A 19,310-nucleotide genomic window follows, 5' to 3' on the forward strand; every position below is an offset into this window, starting at 1 on the left:
TGGATTTTTGGGGGGAGCGGCGGGGAAGCCTTTGAAAAGTTGGCGCTTTCAACAGTGCCCGTGATTTCAGTGGACCCAGCCCACTCTTTGGTGTAATTTTTACACAGGCTTAAAGCTGGCTCAGGCACCTGAGAAGCACCTTGCACCATCTCTACCTGTGTATGTCTTTCACCCATCATGTGCTGCTGTTCCACCTTGTCAGCAGCAGAGACTTAAACGGCGTCTCGGTGCTTTGCCAGGAGACATTACAGGCTCTTCAAGCTTATCTGCCACTGTCTCTGGAGTCACACTCTCCATGTCACTCTCATCCTCCCTCTCCATAGGCACACTCCCCTCTTCCTCAGACGTGAGGTCCATTGTTTGCAAAAGTAAGTGATTTTCTCCCTTATTACAGCTACATCTAACTTTTTAGGTCTGTCACACATTTTGCACACATTTCCTATGTTCCGACATTCTCTGGCATAATGCCCTTGTTCACTACATTTTGTGGCATGTGAATTCCGGACATTCCTTAAGTATGTGCGGCTGAATACATAATCTACATACCTTCACTTGATTGTCGTGGATTACGAAAATATTCAAATCCCTCGACAGTGTTAAATTTAGTAGAATATGGCAAGGATTGCACATTGTCTGTAAACTTTACCTTACAAAATCTTGTCCCATCTACAATGTCCGTTCCTGGCCACATCCTCCTCTTGATTAGCGTGGTCGCCTTCACCTTCCAGCCTTTTAGTTTCTCTTCTATCTCCTCATCCGTAATGTATGCGGGCAAGTTCAAAAAGGACACCACCAGCTCATCGTTCCTAGTTCTTTAGCCATGATTTGACAGTTCTTTTATCTTTAGCCCGGTCTATTAGTCTTTCTTTTCCATTTACATGAGACATTGTTACTTCATACTTATTTCCGTCTTTCATTCGACATCCCAGTATTGTTCCGCCAAACTTCCTTTATTCCTCTCAGCAATTCCATCGTTGTTATTTTCCCTTCTCCACTTATTTCCACGTTCACCGTCAGTTCCTTCTCATATGTTCTTTTTCAGTTCTTCGTTAACATTCTGATTTCACTGTTGTCCTTTCTCGTCGTCGTTTGTATTCTTGATGTCGAGCCATGTTGTCCGTCCGGTTATTTTACAATATCCCCAAACAGCCGCTGATGGGGACAATAGCAAAAACGTTTCACAGAAACTTCACTACAGTCACTCACAAACTTTCAAACTTATAAGTCAACTAGACCTCCAAAAAAAACCGATATTCTCTCTCAAGCACTCAGACACCTGCTTCTCTTCCACTTCCTGAAACTCCAAAAAGTGGGCGTGTGAAGAACGTGTGATAACCACTACACTACAGAAACTGCTGCTTGAGTTTTCTGCGAGGAGTAAACCGAATTTTAAAAATATTCATGGAACGTATTCGAATTTCCAAAATATAGAATTCATGAAATTTCGGTTACCACTATGGTACTTCAGAATGTGCCAATGAGCGTTGTTTCCGCCTGGTTTCGAACCAGGGACCTTTTGCATGTGAAGCAAACGTGATAACCACTACACTACAGAAACTGCTGTAAACACACTTTATCTGCAAGGAGGAAACCGAACTTTACTGATATTCATCGCACGTGTTCAAATTTCCAAAATTAGGCATTTATGAAAATAACTATTCTCTGTTAAAAGTACTGTACCTACTGCACGTGTCAAAGACCACTGTTTCCGCCTGGTTTCGAACCAGGGACCTTTCGTGTCGTATAAAGCGAACGTGATAACCACTACAGTACAGAAACTGCTGTAACACTTATCTGCAAGGAGTAAACCGAATTTTACAGATATTCTGCTGCACGTGTTCAAATTTCCAAAATTAGGCATTTATGAAAATAACTATTCTCTGTTAATAGTACAGTACCCACTGCACATGTCAAAGAGCACTGTTTTCCTCCGGTTTCAAACTGAGGACCTTTCGCGTGTAGCGGAACGTGATAACCACTACACCACAGAAACTACTGCTAAAATTTGCTGCAAGGAGAAAACAACATTTTAAAAATATTCATGGCACGTGTTCGAATTTCCAAAAAAGGGATTAGTGAAATTCTTTGTTAACACTATGGTACTTCTTGAATGTGTCAATGAGCATTGTTTCTCTCTGGTTTCGAACCATGGGCCTTTTCACGTGTGATGCAAATGTGATAACCACTACACTCAGAAACTGCTGTAATACTTATCTGCAAGGAGTAAACCGAATTTTACTCAGACACCTGCTTCTCTTCCCTTCCTGAAACTCCAAAAAGGGGCGTGTGAAGCTAACGTGATAACCACTACACTACAGAAACTGCTGCTTGATTTTCCTGCAAGAAGTAAACCGAATTTTACAGATATTCAGGGAACGTATTCAATTTCCAAAATACAGAATTTATGAAAATAACAATTCTTTGTTGAATGTACAGTACCTACTGCACGTGTCAAAGAGCACTGTTTCATTCGGTTTTGAACCGAGGACCTTTCGGCGTGTAAGCGAACATGATAACCACTACACTCCAGAAACTGCTGCTTGTTTTTTCTGCAAGGAGTAAACCGAATTTTAAAAATATTCATGGAACGATTACCGAATTTCCAAAATAAACAATTCAAGAAATGTTCTGTTACCACTATGGTACTCCAGAATGTGTCAATGAGCGTTGTTTCCGCCTCGGTTTCGAAACAGGGACCTTTCGCGTGTGAAGCGAAGGTGATAACCACTACACCACAGAAACTACTGCTACAATTGGCTGCGGGAGTAAACCAAATTTAAAAAATATTCATGGCACGTATCCGAATTTCCAAAATAAGGGATTAATGAAATTCTTTGTTAACACTATGGTACTTCTTGAATGTGTCAATGAGCGTTGTTTCCTGTGTTAAATGAGGCTCACCCCTGGTTACACTAGTGACTATACCCCGTAGCATCCGCAAAGGCGGAGGTGTTGCTAACATTTACGATAGCAAATTTCAATTTACAAAAAAAAAATAAACAATGACTTTTTCGTCTTTTGAGCTTCTAGTCATGAAATCTATGCAGCCTACTCACTCACTTTTTATAGCTACTGTTTACAGGCCTCCTGGGCCATATGCAGTGTTCCTCACTGAGTTCCCTGAATTCCTATCGGATCTTGTAGTCAGTAGCAGATAATATTCTAATTTTTGGTGACTTTAACATTTACATGGAAAAGTCCACAGACCCACTCCAAAAGGCTTTCGAGCCATCATTGACTCAGTGGGTTTTATCCAACATGTCTCTGGACCTACTCACTGCCACAGTCATACTCTGGACCTAGTTTTGTCCCATGGAATAAATGTTGTGGATCTTAATGTTTTTCTCCTCATAATCCTGGACTATCGGACCACCATTTTATTATGTTTGCAATTGCAACAAATAATCTGCTCAGACCCCAACCAAGGAGCATTAAAAGTCGTGCTATAAATTCTCAGACAACCCAAAGATTCCTTGACTTGCCCTTCAGACTGCCTCTGCCTACCCAAGGACGTCAGAGACAAAAATCAGTTAACCACCTAACCGAGGAACTCAATTTAATGCATACAGATGCAGTTGCACTAAAATTAAAACATCTGTCATAAGAAACTAGCTCCTGGTATACAGAAAATACACGAGCTCTGAAGCAAGCTTCCAGAAAAATTGGAACGGAAATGGCGCCACACAAAACTGGAAGTTTCCGAACTAGCTTGAAAGACAGTCCGGGTATCGAAGAGCCCCTCACTGCTCGATATCCTATTTTTCCAACTTAATTGAGGAAAATAAGAACAATCCAAATTTCTTTGATATGTCGCAAAGCTAACTAAAAAGTGCCTTCGCAAATGGAGGATGGCTTTCACTTCAGCAGTAATAAATTTATGAACTTCTTTGAGGAAAAAGATCGCATGATCTAGAAAGCAAATTACAGACTCCTCTTTAAATCTGGGTAATTCCTCCAAAGCTCCATTGTCCTGAGTCTGCACAACTCTGCCAGGACCTAGGATCAAGGGAGATACTAAAGTGTTTTAGTACTATATCTCTTGAGACACAATGATGAAAATAATCATGGCCTCCAAACCCTCAAGCTGCATACTGGACCCCTATTCCAACTAAACTACTGAAAGAGCTGCTTCCTGTGTTGGCCCTCCTATGTTGAACATAATAAATGGCTCTCTATCACGGATGTGTACCAAGCTCACTAAAAGTGGCAGTATAAAGCCTCTTGAAAAAAGCCGAATCTTGATCCAGAAATTATAAAAAAACTATCGGCCTATATAATCTTCCATTCCTCTCAAAAATTTTAGAAAAAGCTGTTGCACAGCAACTCACTTTCTTCCCGAAGACAAACAATGTATACGAACGCTTCAGTCTGGTTTTTAGACCCCTCATAGCGCACTGAGACTGCACTTGTGAAGGTGGTGAATGACCGTTTGTCAATGACGGTCAGACCGAGGCCTGCATCTGTCCTCGTGCTCCTAGATCTTAGTGCCGCTTTTGATACCGCTAGATCACCACATTCTTTTTGGAGAGATTGGAAACCCAAATTGGTCTACATGGACAAGTTCTGGCCCTGGTTTAGATCTTATCTGTCGGAAAGATATCAGTTTGTCTCTGTGAATGGTTTGTCCTCTGACAAATCAATTGTAAATTTCAGTGTTCCTCAAGGTTCCGTTTTAGGACCACTATTGTCTTCACTATATATTTTACCTCTTGGGGATAGGGTTAGGGTTAAGAGTTAGGTTTAGGGTTTGGGGTTGGGGTTAGGGGTTAGGGTTAGGGTTAGGGTAGGGTTAGGGTTAGGGTAGGGGTTAGGGTTAGGGGGGGTTAGGGTTAGGGGTTAAGGTTAGGTTAGGTTAGGGTTTGGGTTAGGTTAGGGTTAGGTTAGGGGTTAGGGTTAGAGGGTTAGGTTTGGAGGGTTAGGGTTAGGGTTAGAGGGTTAGGGTTAGGGGTTTAGGGGTTAGGGGTTGAGGTTAGGGTTAGGGGTTGGGGGTTGGGGTTGGGGTTAGGGTTAGGGTTAGAGGTTAGGGGTTAGGGTTAGGTTGTTGTTTGGCGGAGCAAACAAAGAGACATACACGCACGCAGGAAGGCAGGAGGGAGAAGCTATGAACAGCAGACTAAAACGTGATTGTGGGCTTTGTTCCAAGCGGAATATTGTGCGGATAGACCGACATTTCAAGTCTGTCCATGCACTTAAGCTGCTACCATACAGAATGGAAGCGTGCTATGCAATCTAGCCGGCGTTCAACTGAGAGACAGCAGCCCGAATCATGGCAGTGTATGCAGCCTAACAACGGTGTTGCACCGCAGGAGCCCTGGGAGAACCCTGGGTATTTCCGTGTGTTGAAAGTGAGTTGTCCGTAAAGCAGCAGCTGGTAGACAAGGGTGAGCAGTCCGCGGTGGTGGATCAGCAGCTGTGGGACGCGAGTGAGCAGGCGGCGAGCGACTGCTCGGTGCAGTCAACCAGTCAGATCGGTGGTGAACCATGCTCGGAACCGAGGGAGCAAGTCTGCGTCATGGTGACTTCCACGGGAGAGCGAGTGATGAAGGCGGTGTGTCCTCCAGAATTGAAGGTTGGAGGAATGGAATTTTGACTGAATATGAACACTTTGCTATGGGTAAAAACCCTTCAGTTAAACAAATTGACCAATAGGTGAACCAGTCTATCCAGAGACGACAATTCCTCCGCTTATATGTCAGAGGGCAAGGCCGATGAAGGACTGTGTTCTCTGGATAACTACAGACGTGTCTGAGTGGTATGGTGTGAATGTGAAGACCGTTGTTTGGCACCATCCACATTAAAAATGTACCGAGCTGATGTTCGAAGTTTCCTGAATTATCTTATTCAGTTCCGACCAAAAGGTCTGCAGGCTAAAGCCAGTGGAATTCGAAAGGTGTTACTCTGCTTGGCAAAGATGGACAGGGATTCGTGGCAGAGCCAGGCAACACACAGGGCAAAAATTCCTGCAAACGGTGCAGGGACGAGGTGCTCAGCGCTGCGAGAGTTAAGGGTTTGTTGAGCTAAGTAATCAGCTATTCCTTCGGGTTCTCAGTAGGCTGGAGGTCCGAGCCACCTGCGCTGATAGACGTGAGGTTTGCGGCTCTCATGTCCAGCCGGTTGGCCATCTTTAATGGCACTCGACGATCCCCAGTCACCACCTTCAGTGAGAGGGAATTTACTGAAGTAACCCGGAAAGTGGGGTTATCAGATGTGCATTTCAAGCCACAAAACGAACTATAGCGGTGAGTGCAGAGTTGTTCTATCTGAGCAGGAATACACTTGGCTTAAAACGATTCCATCAGATCAGGCCTATCTGGTGGAATCACCTCAGACACAACACTCTTCTTTTTCACGTCTCTCGGTCAACGGACGGCAATCTCTGTGAGTATGTGGGCCAGATATTTGCAGAGTTTGGCATTGGAAGTAAAGTCACCTTCGGTACAATTCCGGGTCGGCGTTGCAGTTACATTGAACTTTAATCAAGGCTCGGTTACAGACCGGGGAACTGTGGCTGACCATGTGTCATTTTCTGGAAACGCATGGCACGGTACTACCGGTACCATGATTTGCCTACGTAACGCCAGCCGAGCGCGGTCACTAATTGAGGGGACAAATCAACCCATGATTCACTGATAAATAAAGAACATTTATTTGAAATTCACCCATGTCTTTGTGTGTCATTTGGTCCGGTTGAGAATGTATGGAGGCCTGAGGGTCTGAAATACCCAGGGTGTTATGGGGTACGCAGGTGCACTGAGCTGAAGAGACAGGCCGAGATAGAGGGCATGCAGGTGGGCAGGCAGGGTAGAGAGAGTAAGCCCAGAGGAATGGAGATATGGAGCTCCCTTGGTAACCAGTTCAATCACCAGGTACATGCTGGACTTAGTGCAATGAGAGAGAAGTATGACTCTGTACTTGAATTATATTGGGTTACCAGGTGACCTTGGTGGGGGTGTGGGGGCCCCCTATGGGGTCTCCCTAACCCCCTATGGTGGTCTCAGAGTGGGCATGTAGGTCTGTATACCCTTTAAAAAATGTCACACCTGGTAACGCAATTTTTTGAAAAGCTTATAATTCCCTCTTGCTGTATCCCATTGAGTTGGGCCCTTAGGATGGTGCTCTAAGGGTGGGTATGTAGGTCCTATACCCTTTAAAAGTATTTAAGACCCTTTTAAAAATTAACAAAAAGAGGAACATAGTGCATTTCTAAAGAAAAACATAGCCGATTTTCTACCAGTTTAAACATAGTCATTTCTGATCGTTTTTGAAAGCTCCATAAGTTGTCCATATGGCGCCTCATGGTGACTTTTTCCTTTACTGGTGCCATCCTATACCGGGCGTGGACATCTGTATACACACTATATGTCTTTAAAACCGATTTTAAAAAATGAGTCCTGGTAACCCAAAAATAATACAGGCCCACAGTTCGGACTTTGTCTCTGTAGCGAAATGAAAAGTGGGCACTGTCATTTTTTTGACCAATTTGTCAAAATTTCAAATAATGATTAAAAAATACTTCCCCGGGGCTAGAGGTCCCCAAATTTTGGCTCATACCCTCTCTCGTGATGGGCAACAATTAGCCCATTATCTAACCTTCTGTAAGGAACTTTTTTTCGCAAACTTAAAACTCGATTTTCTATTATAAATTGTTATGGAAAAACGGTTTAAATTAGATGGAAATGTTCGTCTGTGTGTGCCCTTTCGTGCAAAAACCCCCATCCTGATTGGAGTTGTACTTGATTTATTCAAGTTTAAAGTGTCCTACCGTGACATCGGAAAAGCCTTGAAACGGTGTGGAGTGACAGTAGTACCGGTCGCGATTCAGAAACCTGGTTTTTTGAACAACTGGAGAACCACATTCCGTCGGTGACCGATAGGTGGTTGCTACTCAGGCCGAAATAGGAGTGCTTTATGGACATTTTTTGAGGGTTGCTTGCCCCTCAGAACCATGGTTCCTTTGGTCCATTCCCCCGGTGCGCCTGATTGGTCGTTACTTTACTCAGGCCGAATAGGGGTGCTTTTTTATGGACACTTTTGAGGGTTGTTGCCTCAGAACCATGGTTCCTTTGGTCCATATCCTTCGGCGCCCGATTGGTGGTTACTTAACCAAATGCCTTCAAGGGCAGTACACTAATCTCTGAATCCGTATGAGTGCCTCTTTTTCAGGCATATTGACAGGAGTGTATATAGCCCTGGGGAAGCCTATGAAAGTACCAGGGGCATGGCTGGATCTGGCTTTGGGCCGTAGGGCGATTAGGGCCTATGGGTTTAGGCCTTCAAGGGCAGTACACTAATCTCTGAATCCGTATCAGAGTGCCTCTTTTCAGGCATATTGACGTGTGCTAGCCCTGGAAGCCTATGTAAGGGAAAACCCCTGATTTGGACAAAATAACATGGGAACATATTGTCATAGCAACGAATCTCACACGATTGTAATACCACCGAGCGGCCCATTTCCGGGCCAATCATATGGCAATTTTACGATGGCAATTGCCAATTGTTAACACCCAAATTTCCTTTAGATGACGAGCGCGCTCTCCACCGTGGATTGTCATACAGCAAATGATACCCAAGTCTACACCCAAGGGTCAGATTTTGTAAAATGATTTTTTTGAAAACTTATCACCTCTTAAAAAAGTGGTTTCTGGACCGTTTTTCGATTTTTTTCCGATTGTTTGTCAATTACACATGTATAAGAGCTGTATGAACATGTGCTTATGACGTTTTTTATTGACATCGTTTTTTGGGTTGCTTTTGCTTGTGCAACAAGGCATATGTTTTGTGCATTTTGAGAAATGATTTCATAGGAAAAAAGTGACATTGTCCAATGCATTGTCCAATGCTTTTTTTGTCAATTGTGAAAGTATTGCATGTGCCAAATCACAGCAAATATCCAGATAGATAGCTAGAGCTCTCCGCAGTGAATTTTCATATTGCAAATGTAACACAATTCAAGACCCAAGAGTCAAATTTTGAAAAAATGACATTTTTTGGAAAACTTTTCAACCCCTTAAAAAGTGGTTTCTGGACCGTTTTTATGTCAATTCACACATGTATAAGAGCTGTATGGACATACTTTTGACATATTTCATTGACATAATTGTTTAGGTTGTTTTTGCTTGTGCATAAGGCATATGTTTTGTGCATTTTGGAAGATGATTTCATAGGAAGTTAAAAGTGACATATTTGCTTGTGCATAAGGCATATGTTTTGTGCATTTGGAATTATGATTTCTAGGAAGTCAAAAGTGACTATATTTGCCTTTGTGCATAAGGCATATGATTTGTGCATTTGGAATATGATTTCATGGAAGTCAAAAGTGAGCATTTTTTTTTCTTTTTTTGCCAAATGCCATTAGAAATGGCTGCAAATGAAATGTCCAATTATTTTTTTGTCAATTATACATAGAAAGTATTGGATGTGCCAAATCAGGATGTTTGTCCGTTTGCCATGTACGATCATAGGAAGTCAGTTTCCAAACCCAAAAGTCAGTGAACCATGGTCCAAATGGCATTTATACTGCTCAAATGATATATAGCCCTATGTTAAGCCATTAATCAAACGCAGACGGTCTACTTGTCATGTATGATGAGGGAGAAGTGGGACTCTGTTGCTTTTTAACATTTTTAACAATTTGACATGCTCAGAATGCATAATTGACTGGCCCGAAGGATCTCAGGATGGCCGTGCAGTGACTGTGGTTCCTCTCCAACGATCACAAAGTTGTGTTGATTTCATCATGTCAACTTTGGTGATATTTTTTGCTGTTGAATCATATTGCGCGCGTTACATTTGCAATATTGCCGGGTCTACGTGTGCAATATGATTCAATGGGCATTTAGCATCGACGTTTAGGGCATGCTCAAAACTGCAGAAATGCATAATTGACTGGCCCGATGAATCTCGGATGGCGGGCAGTGACTGTGGTTCCTCTCCATTGCTCGTCACCCAGCAGTCGGGGCGTCCATCAGTCAATTAGATGTCATTTTGACACAAACTGATACCATCTGACACCAAATCCCTTTTACCAACTCGTATAGAAGCCAACTATCAAGAGACATATGTCAGAGAAGGCCCATAATTCACAGTGCTTTCAATTTTAACCATAAAAAACATAAAACACATGAGTTACGTTTATAGCTGCGGGTCCAGCTCTGACAATATGTGTAGGCCTATGTGAGGCGACCCGAATCCCAAGTTTCGTCTCGTAGCGTCTTCCGTGCCCGAGCAATGGCCTTAATTGGTGCTGAAAATCCACTTTCAGGGCGTTACTACGGGGTCCCTGAATGAGCTATCGGACAGAGACATTGGGGTCCGTCTCTATGGGCCGAGGCGGTTTCAATGCACCTAGTCTTGCGGGCTCTGGGACATTTCTACATGTCGCCATGTCCGTGATATTCAAAATGAATTGAACATATTGCAATGGAGGCGGTTTCTCAGTCTTGAGAACCTCAGAGCCACATAAATCACCGTGCACTATCGACTTGAGCTCTAGAACAGGTTTCTAAAATTTCGGAGCTCTAGGTCTGACGGTTCTTGAATCGTTTGAACGAAAGTAACTATTGAAGGCGGTATAAGCCCCTCTAAGCCCCACACTATGTCCCTATGGCCAAGCTGTGTGTGTGTTTTAGTTTTTTGCAAAAGAATAGACACACGTTGTCTTTGGGGTAAGGATAAACAGAATCCTGAATATGAAGTCTCTACCTTAAGAATTGACTGAATGACACACAGGGTTGAGTTGCATGATTTTCACTATGTGCAGGTTATATGACAATAGCTCTAGGGTGTTTTTAACCACTTCCGGTTGTCACAGGAAGTTCATACTCTAACACACATTGTCTTTGGGGTAAGCATAAACAGAATCCTGAATATGAAGTCTCTACCTTAAGAATTGACTGAATGACAGATGGTTGAGTTGCGTGATTTTCACTATGTGCAGGTTATATGACAATAGCTCTAGGCTGTTTTTAACACTTCCGGTTGTCACAGGAAGCTCTTGCTCCGCCACGTTGTCTTTGGGGTACACATAAACAGAATCCTGAATATGAAGTCTCTACAAGAATTGACTGAATGACAGATGGTTGAGTTGGGCGTGATTTTCACTATGTGCAGGTTATATGACAATAGCTCTAGGCTGTTTTTAACCACTTCCGGTTGTCACAGGAAGCTCTTGCTCCACACACGTTGTCTTTGGGGTACACATAAACAGAATCCTGAATATGAGTCTCTACCTTAAGAATTGACTGAATGACAGATGGTTGAGTTGGGCGTGATTTTCACTATGTGCAGGTTATATGACAATAGCTCTGGGGTGATTTTAACAACTTCCGGTTGCTCCAGGAACCTTAGAATCGACACAGGTAGACCTACACATTAGCCTGATGGATTGTTATAGAAGACAGGTTCATAAGGCATTCCATAACCCACATAGACTTCAGGTTGAATTTAGCAGAATAGTCAATGTATTCCTATGGGGAGAAGTCATTGCACACGTTTTGATCTAAACACCTTCTTTTCACTGTGAAGGGTTAATGCCACAGGGTCAAAGGTTATGCTTGCACAGATCGGGAGGACTCAGAAACTCCTGAGGTTGAATTGTGCTTCTAACCCTAACCGGTTCTCTCACTGTCAACCCCAAAAGCACTTGACATATTGGTGCAGGCATCATTTTGGGCCTAGTTTTCTCACCGTCGCTGCGCTCAGACCGAGCGGAGCTACGGTCCAAGCGGGGCATCTCGTTGAACTCGTCTCAGCCTAGAGATAATGGTAATGCCATTGCAGGCTCTTTGTGTCTTTAAGCACCGCACTGTGTCCTCCGTCCTTGCTGTGTGTGTGAGAGAGCTTTTCTTTGACATCTGATAGGTTAAATGACTGATTTACAGTTCATGAGGGTTGCCTAGTCACACATATAAAGTTGTGGGAAAGAGATCTGACCTTTTTAACCCTTCTAAAACAGCCCCTATGACACCATTTTAAGGCACTTCTGGTTGACAGCAGGAATCAGAACGTTAGGCTCTTATAGAATATTGAGTTTTTAAGTCTTTCTGGTAGAACTGACTTATTTACAGAGGGGTTGAACAAGTGTGTGTTGTTTCAGAAAATCACAGAAAATCACAGGAATCTCGGAGAGCTCCGAAACCTGCCTTAACGCACTCATCTGAACACGCTGCAACTGGATATGTAACTTTTTAGGGAAAGAAAACCTCCTGTTGTTGAATATCACCAATGTGTCATGTACAATTTCTCTGAAATGAACATTGGTAAATGCATGGTTCCTTTTCTCCTGACACCGTGAGGCTCATTGTAGTATTTTGATGTGAAGCCCGGTCAAATCAGCACTCTATTTTCCTGTTTGACTTTCAATCCCAGAAAAATAGCCTTAACTCGAAAGCGTTGAGGCCTCGATCCATCCTGTTCGGGGCCAACTGCCCATTATGCCAAACCCACGCAGACCGAAGTTTCGTCTTCAAATTATTTTCCATTTAGGAGAAAAAATAGCGTTCTTGTGATTGGTGATATATGCGGCATTTGCAATATGATTCCATTCGCCTCTTGTGGAATAATCCTGAACTGCAGAGAAAATGACCAAAATTTGGAACATTTTATTAACCTGTTGGGGCTAGAGGGGCAGTATTGAGAATTTTGAAAAAAGATGTGCCCATTTTTAACTGCCTCCCTACACCAACTCAGAAGCTAGAATATGCCATATTATCAGGTTTGGATAGAAAACACTTGAATTTTCTAAACTGTTTGAATGGGTATGTAAGTAAAACGCTGCTGTCAAACCCTGAGACAAATTCTGACAGCTAGATACCTGATGTGTTGAATTACCTTTAAGCCATGGCGTTGAAACATGCAGGGGCTTATTAATTGTTGAGCACTTCCTATGGCTTCCACTAGATGTCACCCAATCTTTACAAAGTGGTTTGAATCTGCTACTGTGAGATCTGACAACAAGAGCCTTTGGAACGGTGGTGACGATAAGACTTCCTGGCGCGCGAGTTCTTGTTGGGTACTCTCGTTCCAACATTTAAAAGAGAATGCAATCGTCCGCCTTTGAATATCATGTTCAAATGGTTGAAAAAGGCACTAATGATTTATATAAACGTTTGACATGTTTGAACGAGACGTGAAATATTTTTTTCCCGTCTTTCTTGAAGACAAGTCCGGGCGGGCTTGTTCTTAGTGCAAACGACACGGAGCTTTTTTGGACATAAATAATGAGCTTTTTTCGAACAAAACTACATCTAGTTAGACCTGGGATTCCTGGAAGTGACATCTGATGAAGAGAATCAAAGGTAATGGATTATTTACATAGTATTTTCTCCCGATTTTAGATCTCTCCAACACTTGGCGGTTAGTCTGTATGCGAAAGATTTTTCTTGGGCGCAGTGCTCGATTATTGCAAAGTGTGATTTCCCAGTAAGGTTATTTTTAAATCTGGCAATCCGGTTGCGTTCAAGAGATGTAAATCTATAATTCTTGAATGACAATATAATATTTTACCAGTGTTTTCGAATAGTAATTACGTGTTAATTTGTTGTGCTGATTGACTCGCAAGTTATTGAGGAAAGGAATTTCTCAACATCAACGCACTATAGTAATAACGCTGTTTTTGGATATAAATATGAACTTGATAGAACAAAAATGCATGTATTGTTCTAATCACAATGTCCCAGGAGTGTCTTTCTGATGGAGATTGTCAAAAGGTTAAAGTGCATAATTTTAGCTGGTTTTCTGCTTTTTGTGACAGCGTGTCTTTGAATAGACAAAACATTACACACAGCTATTTTTCAATGTAATTTGTCTAAAACATAATCAACTTTATGCTTCATGAAAGCCTTTTTGAAATCGGACAACGTGGTTAGATTAATCGGTGATGTTTATCTTTCAAAGGGTGTAAGATAGTTGTATGTTTGAGAAATTTGAATTATGACATTTAATTGTTTTCCAAATTTACGCTTCTTGGATATTTCACTGTGTGTTGATAGGGTGTATGAGCCAGGGTGGGACGCATCAGCGTCCCACATAGCCCATAGAGGTTAAACGGAAATGGAAGGTCCGAGAGACTCCGTTCGATGACTTCCTGGAAGATCCGGCTTGTGCCGACGGTCCGGCGGGATTTATCCGGACGAGTCGGACGTCTAGCTAAGGAGCGAGATATGCAATATGGACTTTCTTTACTGAACCATACGGCTTGGCACCTTCGTGGAGGTCCCCATGTATAGTCAGGGAGCTGAGGGTTTCAGCAGGGACAGAGGACTTGGAACACACTACTAAATCTGAGGACTGGCCAGGTATAGTGGGAGGCCGCAAATCCGTAGCCAGCTGGGAACGTATGCCAGCTAGTGTAGGTATAGGTGACTGGGTGCAGGCTGAGGGCTGTGAACTGTCTAACTGCACATCAGTGGATAATCTGGGTCATAAAGGGACGGGAGACAGGGCTAGAACTAGAGCAGGTGGTTTGGCATGTAACACAGAGGTAAAGCTGACTGCTTGCTGACTAGAGGCTGTGTGTTTCAACGAACAAAAGAGGGCAGATGCTGCAAACCAGTGGGGACAGATAACCCAAAGCCTGGCAGAGTGTTTGGATGGTAAGGGCCGACTGGAGCTGGAGACAGTGTGAACAATCGAATCGATAGGGAAAAATGCTATGAATTTGATAGGGAGAACGACGGCATAGATGCTAGGGAGAACGACTCTGGTAATGAAGGGAGTATGAATCTCGAAACTGACAGGGAGAATGACTCTGAACCTGACAAGGAGAATCCACTCTGAACCCGACAGGAGAACAACCTAAACCTGACAGTGAGAATAACTCTGAACCTGATAGTGACATTAGACTTGAACCATAGGGAGAATGGACTCTTGGACCTTTGGAATGAGAGAAACCTACGATTAACTGTCGCTGGACTTGGAGGAATAGTAGAGCGCTGGCCCTACTTGTGGAGGAACTGGCATCTAACTAGCTGGGCAAGAGCCTGATGACCCAGCACATGGGCTCAGAACCCTCCGGAGGCGGAACATCAAGTCCTAGGGTTTGGCCAGGAGGACTCCGAGGCCTGGGGACTGGCCAGGTCACAATCAGGCGCTGAGACCCCCGGTGCTTTATTCTGGTGTAGCTGAGGGAGCTCCAACAAAGGAGCAGGTAAAGACTTCAAGTGGGGCTTGACCAGTTGGGCCAGGAGCAGGAGGGGACCTGAGGGAGAGAGGTGGTTAGTCTTTGTGGCTGAAGTTTCAGAGACATAACGAACTCGGACCCGACTAAATCAGCCACACACAGGGAGGAAAAAGACAACTGCGACCAACGAGAACAGGCCCTTCGACAGAGGCTAGCGTGGTTCACACGACTGAGGAGTCCCTTGACTCGGCTAGTAAGAGTGATGCTGAGGAGGGTGTGCAGACCATGGTGTTGTGGAATGTGCACTCTTGATTTCACCTACTTTGGGAGTTCGGATTGATCTGGGGAACAGAAGTGATCCCGACGCCTGTGCTCGGGCCGGGGGCCTCCGGGAGAGGGACGTCAGTCAGAGAGAGAGGCGGTGGAAGGATCACACTCCCCTTTTTTTTTTTATATGTACGTTCAATCAGGGGACTTGGGAGCAAGTGAAGAGACCTCGTGTGGCATTTGTGGGTCATAGCCATGGTGTGTTAGAGCTGTGCACCAGTAGACCAAACAGACTTAGCTCGGGTGCATTCAACATAGTCTAATCACCTCTCATAAATACAAGTGCTGGTAGTGAGACGTCAATCTCCTCCACTTGGAGCCAGGAAGAGACTGACATGAATATTGTTAATATTAGCTCTCTAGTGTACATTCAAGAGCCAGCCGTGCTGCTATGTTCTGAACCAAGTACACATTTCCTAAGTAGTTTTTTGTGGCACCTGACCACACGACTGAAAAGTAGCGTCACAGGTGCGACAAAAACTAGGTTTTGTGTTAAGAAGGTAGAGCAGTGCTTTATTATAAACGACAGTTGAAATCAGAAGTTTACATAACCTTAGTCAAATACATTTTAAACTCGGTTTTTCACAATTCCTGACATTTAACCGGAAAAAATCCCTTTCTTAGGTCAGTTTGGATTACCACTTTATTTTAAGAACGTGAAATATCAGAATAATAGTAGAGAATGATTTATTTTCAGCTTTAATCTCTTCTATCACATTCCCAGTGGGTCAGAAGTTTACATACACTCAAAAGCCATTAAGAGTGCGTGCTAAATTGTTTATGGGTTAAATAAGTTTGGGTAGCTGTTCCAAAAGCTTCCCACAATAAGTTGGGTGCATTTTGGCCCATTCCTCCGAACAGAGCTGGTGTAACTAAGACAGGTTTGCTTAGGCCTCCTTGTTCGCTAACAATTTTTCAGTTCCCAAGCACAAATTTTCGATAGGATTGAGGGCAGGGACTTTGTGATGGCTATCTCCAATACCTTGACCTTGTTGTGCCCAAGCCATTTTGCCACAACTTTGAAGTAGCTTGGGGTCATTGTCCATTTGGAAGACCCATTTGCGACCAAGCTTTAACTTCCTGACTGATGTCTTGAGATGTTGCTTCAAGATATCCTACACAATTTCCCATCCTTCGCTATGATGCCATCTTTTTGTGAAGTGCACCAGTCCCTCCTGCAGCAAAGACCCCCACAACATGAAGCTGCCACCCCTGGCAGCTTCCACGGTTGGGATGGTGTTTTTCGGCATTCGAAAGTCTCCCCCCCTCTAAATAACAACAATTGCGGCAAAACAGTTCTATTTTGTTTCATCAGACCAGAGGACATTTCTCAAAAATGTACGATTTTTGTCCCCATGTTGTAAAACCGTAGTCTGGCTTTTTCTTGGCGGTTTTGGAGCAGTGGCTTCTTCCCTGCTGAGTGGCCTTTCAGGTTATGTCTGTGGATACAGATACTTTTGTACCTGTTCCTGTCACGTCACATATTGACCAGTCAGACTGGAGCTGTGTGTAGTAGTTTGGGGAGGACGTGGCAGTCTCTTGTGTGTGTGTTTGAATGTTCCTGTGTCTTGTGACTCCTGATCAGGAAACAGCTGGGGATCGTTGTTGCTGATTGGGAGTCATATATGTAGGAGTATGTTTGTCACTGGGGTTTGTGGGTGGTTGTTTTCACACTGCGTTTATAGCCTGTAAAACTGTTACTGTTGTCACCTCATTGTTTTTTCAAGTGGATGCTTTACTCTTTTTGGTAATAAATAACCATGAGTATTCACATACCTGCTGCGCCTTGGTCCATTTACGAAGACAAACCGTTACAGTTTCCTCCAGCATCTTCACAAGGTCTTTTGCTCTTGTTCTGAGATTGATTTTGCACTTTTTGCAAGAAGGAGACAGAACGCTGTCTCCTTCTAGAGCGATATGATGGCTCCAAAGTGGTCCCATGGCGTTTATGCTTGTCTACTATAGTTTGACACAGATGAACATGGTACTGCTTAGGGTTTGGAAATTGCTCTCAAGGAGTGAACCAGACTTGTGGAGGTCACCAATTTTTCTTTTTTCTGAGGTCTTGGATGATATCTTTTGATTTTCCCATGATGTCGTGTAAGAAAAACTGAGTTTGAAGTAGGGGCACGAAATACATGCACAGGTACACCTCCAATTGACAAAAATGATGTCAATTAGCCTATCAGAAGCTTCTAAAGCCATGACATAATTTTCTGGAATTTTCCAAGCGTTCCCAATAGCACAGTCAACTTAGTGTATGTAAAACTTCTGACCTACTGGAATTGTGGATACAGTGAATTATAAGTGAAATAATGTGTCTGTGAAACAATTGTTGGAAAAATTACTTGTGTCATGCACAAGAAAATAGATGTCCTAACTTGGGACTTTGCCAAAACTATAGTTTGTTAACAAGAAGTTTGTGGATTGGTTAAAAACGCTAGTTTTAATGACTCCCAACCTAAGTGTGTAAACTTCCGACTTCTAACTGTACTTTCTTCCCATCTTAGCTACTGTTGTATAAATATGTTTTGACCATGACAGTTTAAATTCAAGGTAACTCCAACAGTTTAGTCCTACTCAACTTTCATTTTCACATTATTTATTACAAGATTTAGTTGAGGTTTAGGGTTTAGTGAAGATGTTGTCCCAAATACAATGCTTTTCGCACGAAATATTTAGGACTAACTTATTCCTTGCCACCCACTTCCGAAAACTCGACCACAACTCTATCTTAAGTGTTTGCAGTCACATTTAAGTCCACTGCAGTAGCTGACATGTAGTGTTGAGTCATCCGCATAGCACATAGACATTCTGGGCTTTTCTCAAAGCCAGTGGCTCATTAGTAAAGATTGAAAAGTAATGGGCCTAGACAGCTGCCTTGGGGAATTCCTGGACTATCTGAATTGTGTTGGAGAGGCTTCACCAAGGAACACCCTCTGTGTTCTGTTAGGCAGATAACGCTTAAACCACAATATAGCAGGGGGTGTGAAGCCGCCAACACATAACGTTGGGCAGCAGCAGACTACTGTGACCGAGTAATGTCAAAAGCCACTCTGAAGTCTAACAAGACAGACCCCACTATCTTTTTATCATCAATTTCTCTCAGCCAATCATCAGTCATTTGAGTAGGTGCTTTGCTTGTTGAGATAGTCCTTCTCTATAAGCATGCTGAAAGTTTCTTGTCAATTTCTTTACTGTAAAATAGCATTGTATTTGGTCCAAAAACACAATTTTTTTCCAAAGGTTTACTAAGGGTTGGTAACAGGCTGATTGGTCGGCTATTTGAGCTAGTAAAGGGGGCTTTACTATTCTTAGGTAAGCGGAATGACTTATGCTTCCCTCCAAGCCTGGGGGCACACATGACTTCGAGTAGGCTTAAATGGAAAATATTGCAAATAGGAGTGGAAATATCGACTCGCGTATTATCCTCAGTATTTTTCCATCCAGTAGTGACGCTTTACTCTAGTACTGAGATGCAGTGCCTTAGACCACTGCGCCACTCAGGAAGGAACGAGTTACATTTCTTCCAGTCCATCCCTAAAATGTTTACCTAAAAGGTGGTGGGGTGGCCACTTTGTTGCTGTTTGAACTGCAGATTGCCCCTTTAGGCTGAAGCGGGGGAATGATAGAGGAATATGTTTTTTTAATGTTTTCTTGAATTACAATTTGAGACAAAGTATTATTGAGCTACATGGGCCTTACACAATCCATATTTGAACATGTTTGATATTTAAGAGATACTATTTTGAAAACTAGTTGCATCTTTTGAGTTCCTTCACTCCCATTGATTTTGGGGCCAAAATTGACCAATAAAATAGAAAGCTAGAGGGGACAAAGTCAGACAACATTTGGTTTGTTTATG

General features: G+C 43.0%; 1 non-coding gene across 1 annotated transcript; it reads right to left on the reverse strand.

The window, feature by feature from the left end:
* Positions 1 to 1,485: 1,485 nt before the first annotated feature.
* trnav-cac (transfer RNA valine (anticodon CAC)) lies at positions 1,486 to 1,558 on the reverse strand. Its single transcript has one exon. It is a non-coding gene; the product is annotated as a tRNA-Val (tRNA).
* Positions 1,559 to 19,310: the final 17,752 nt, after the last annotated feature.

The sequence above is a fragment of the Salmo salar genome, chromosome ssa07 (assembly GCF_905237065.1).
Source record: "Salmo salar chromosome ssa07, Ssal_v3.1, whole genome shotgun sequence".
Classification (NCBI taxonomy): Eukaryota; Metazoa; Chordata; class Actinopteri; order Salmoniformes; family Salmonidae; genus Salmo; species Salmo salar.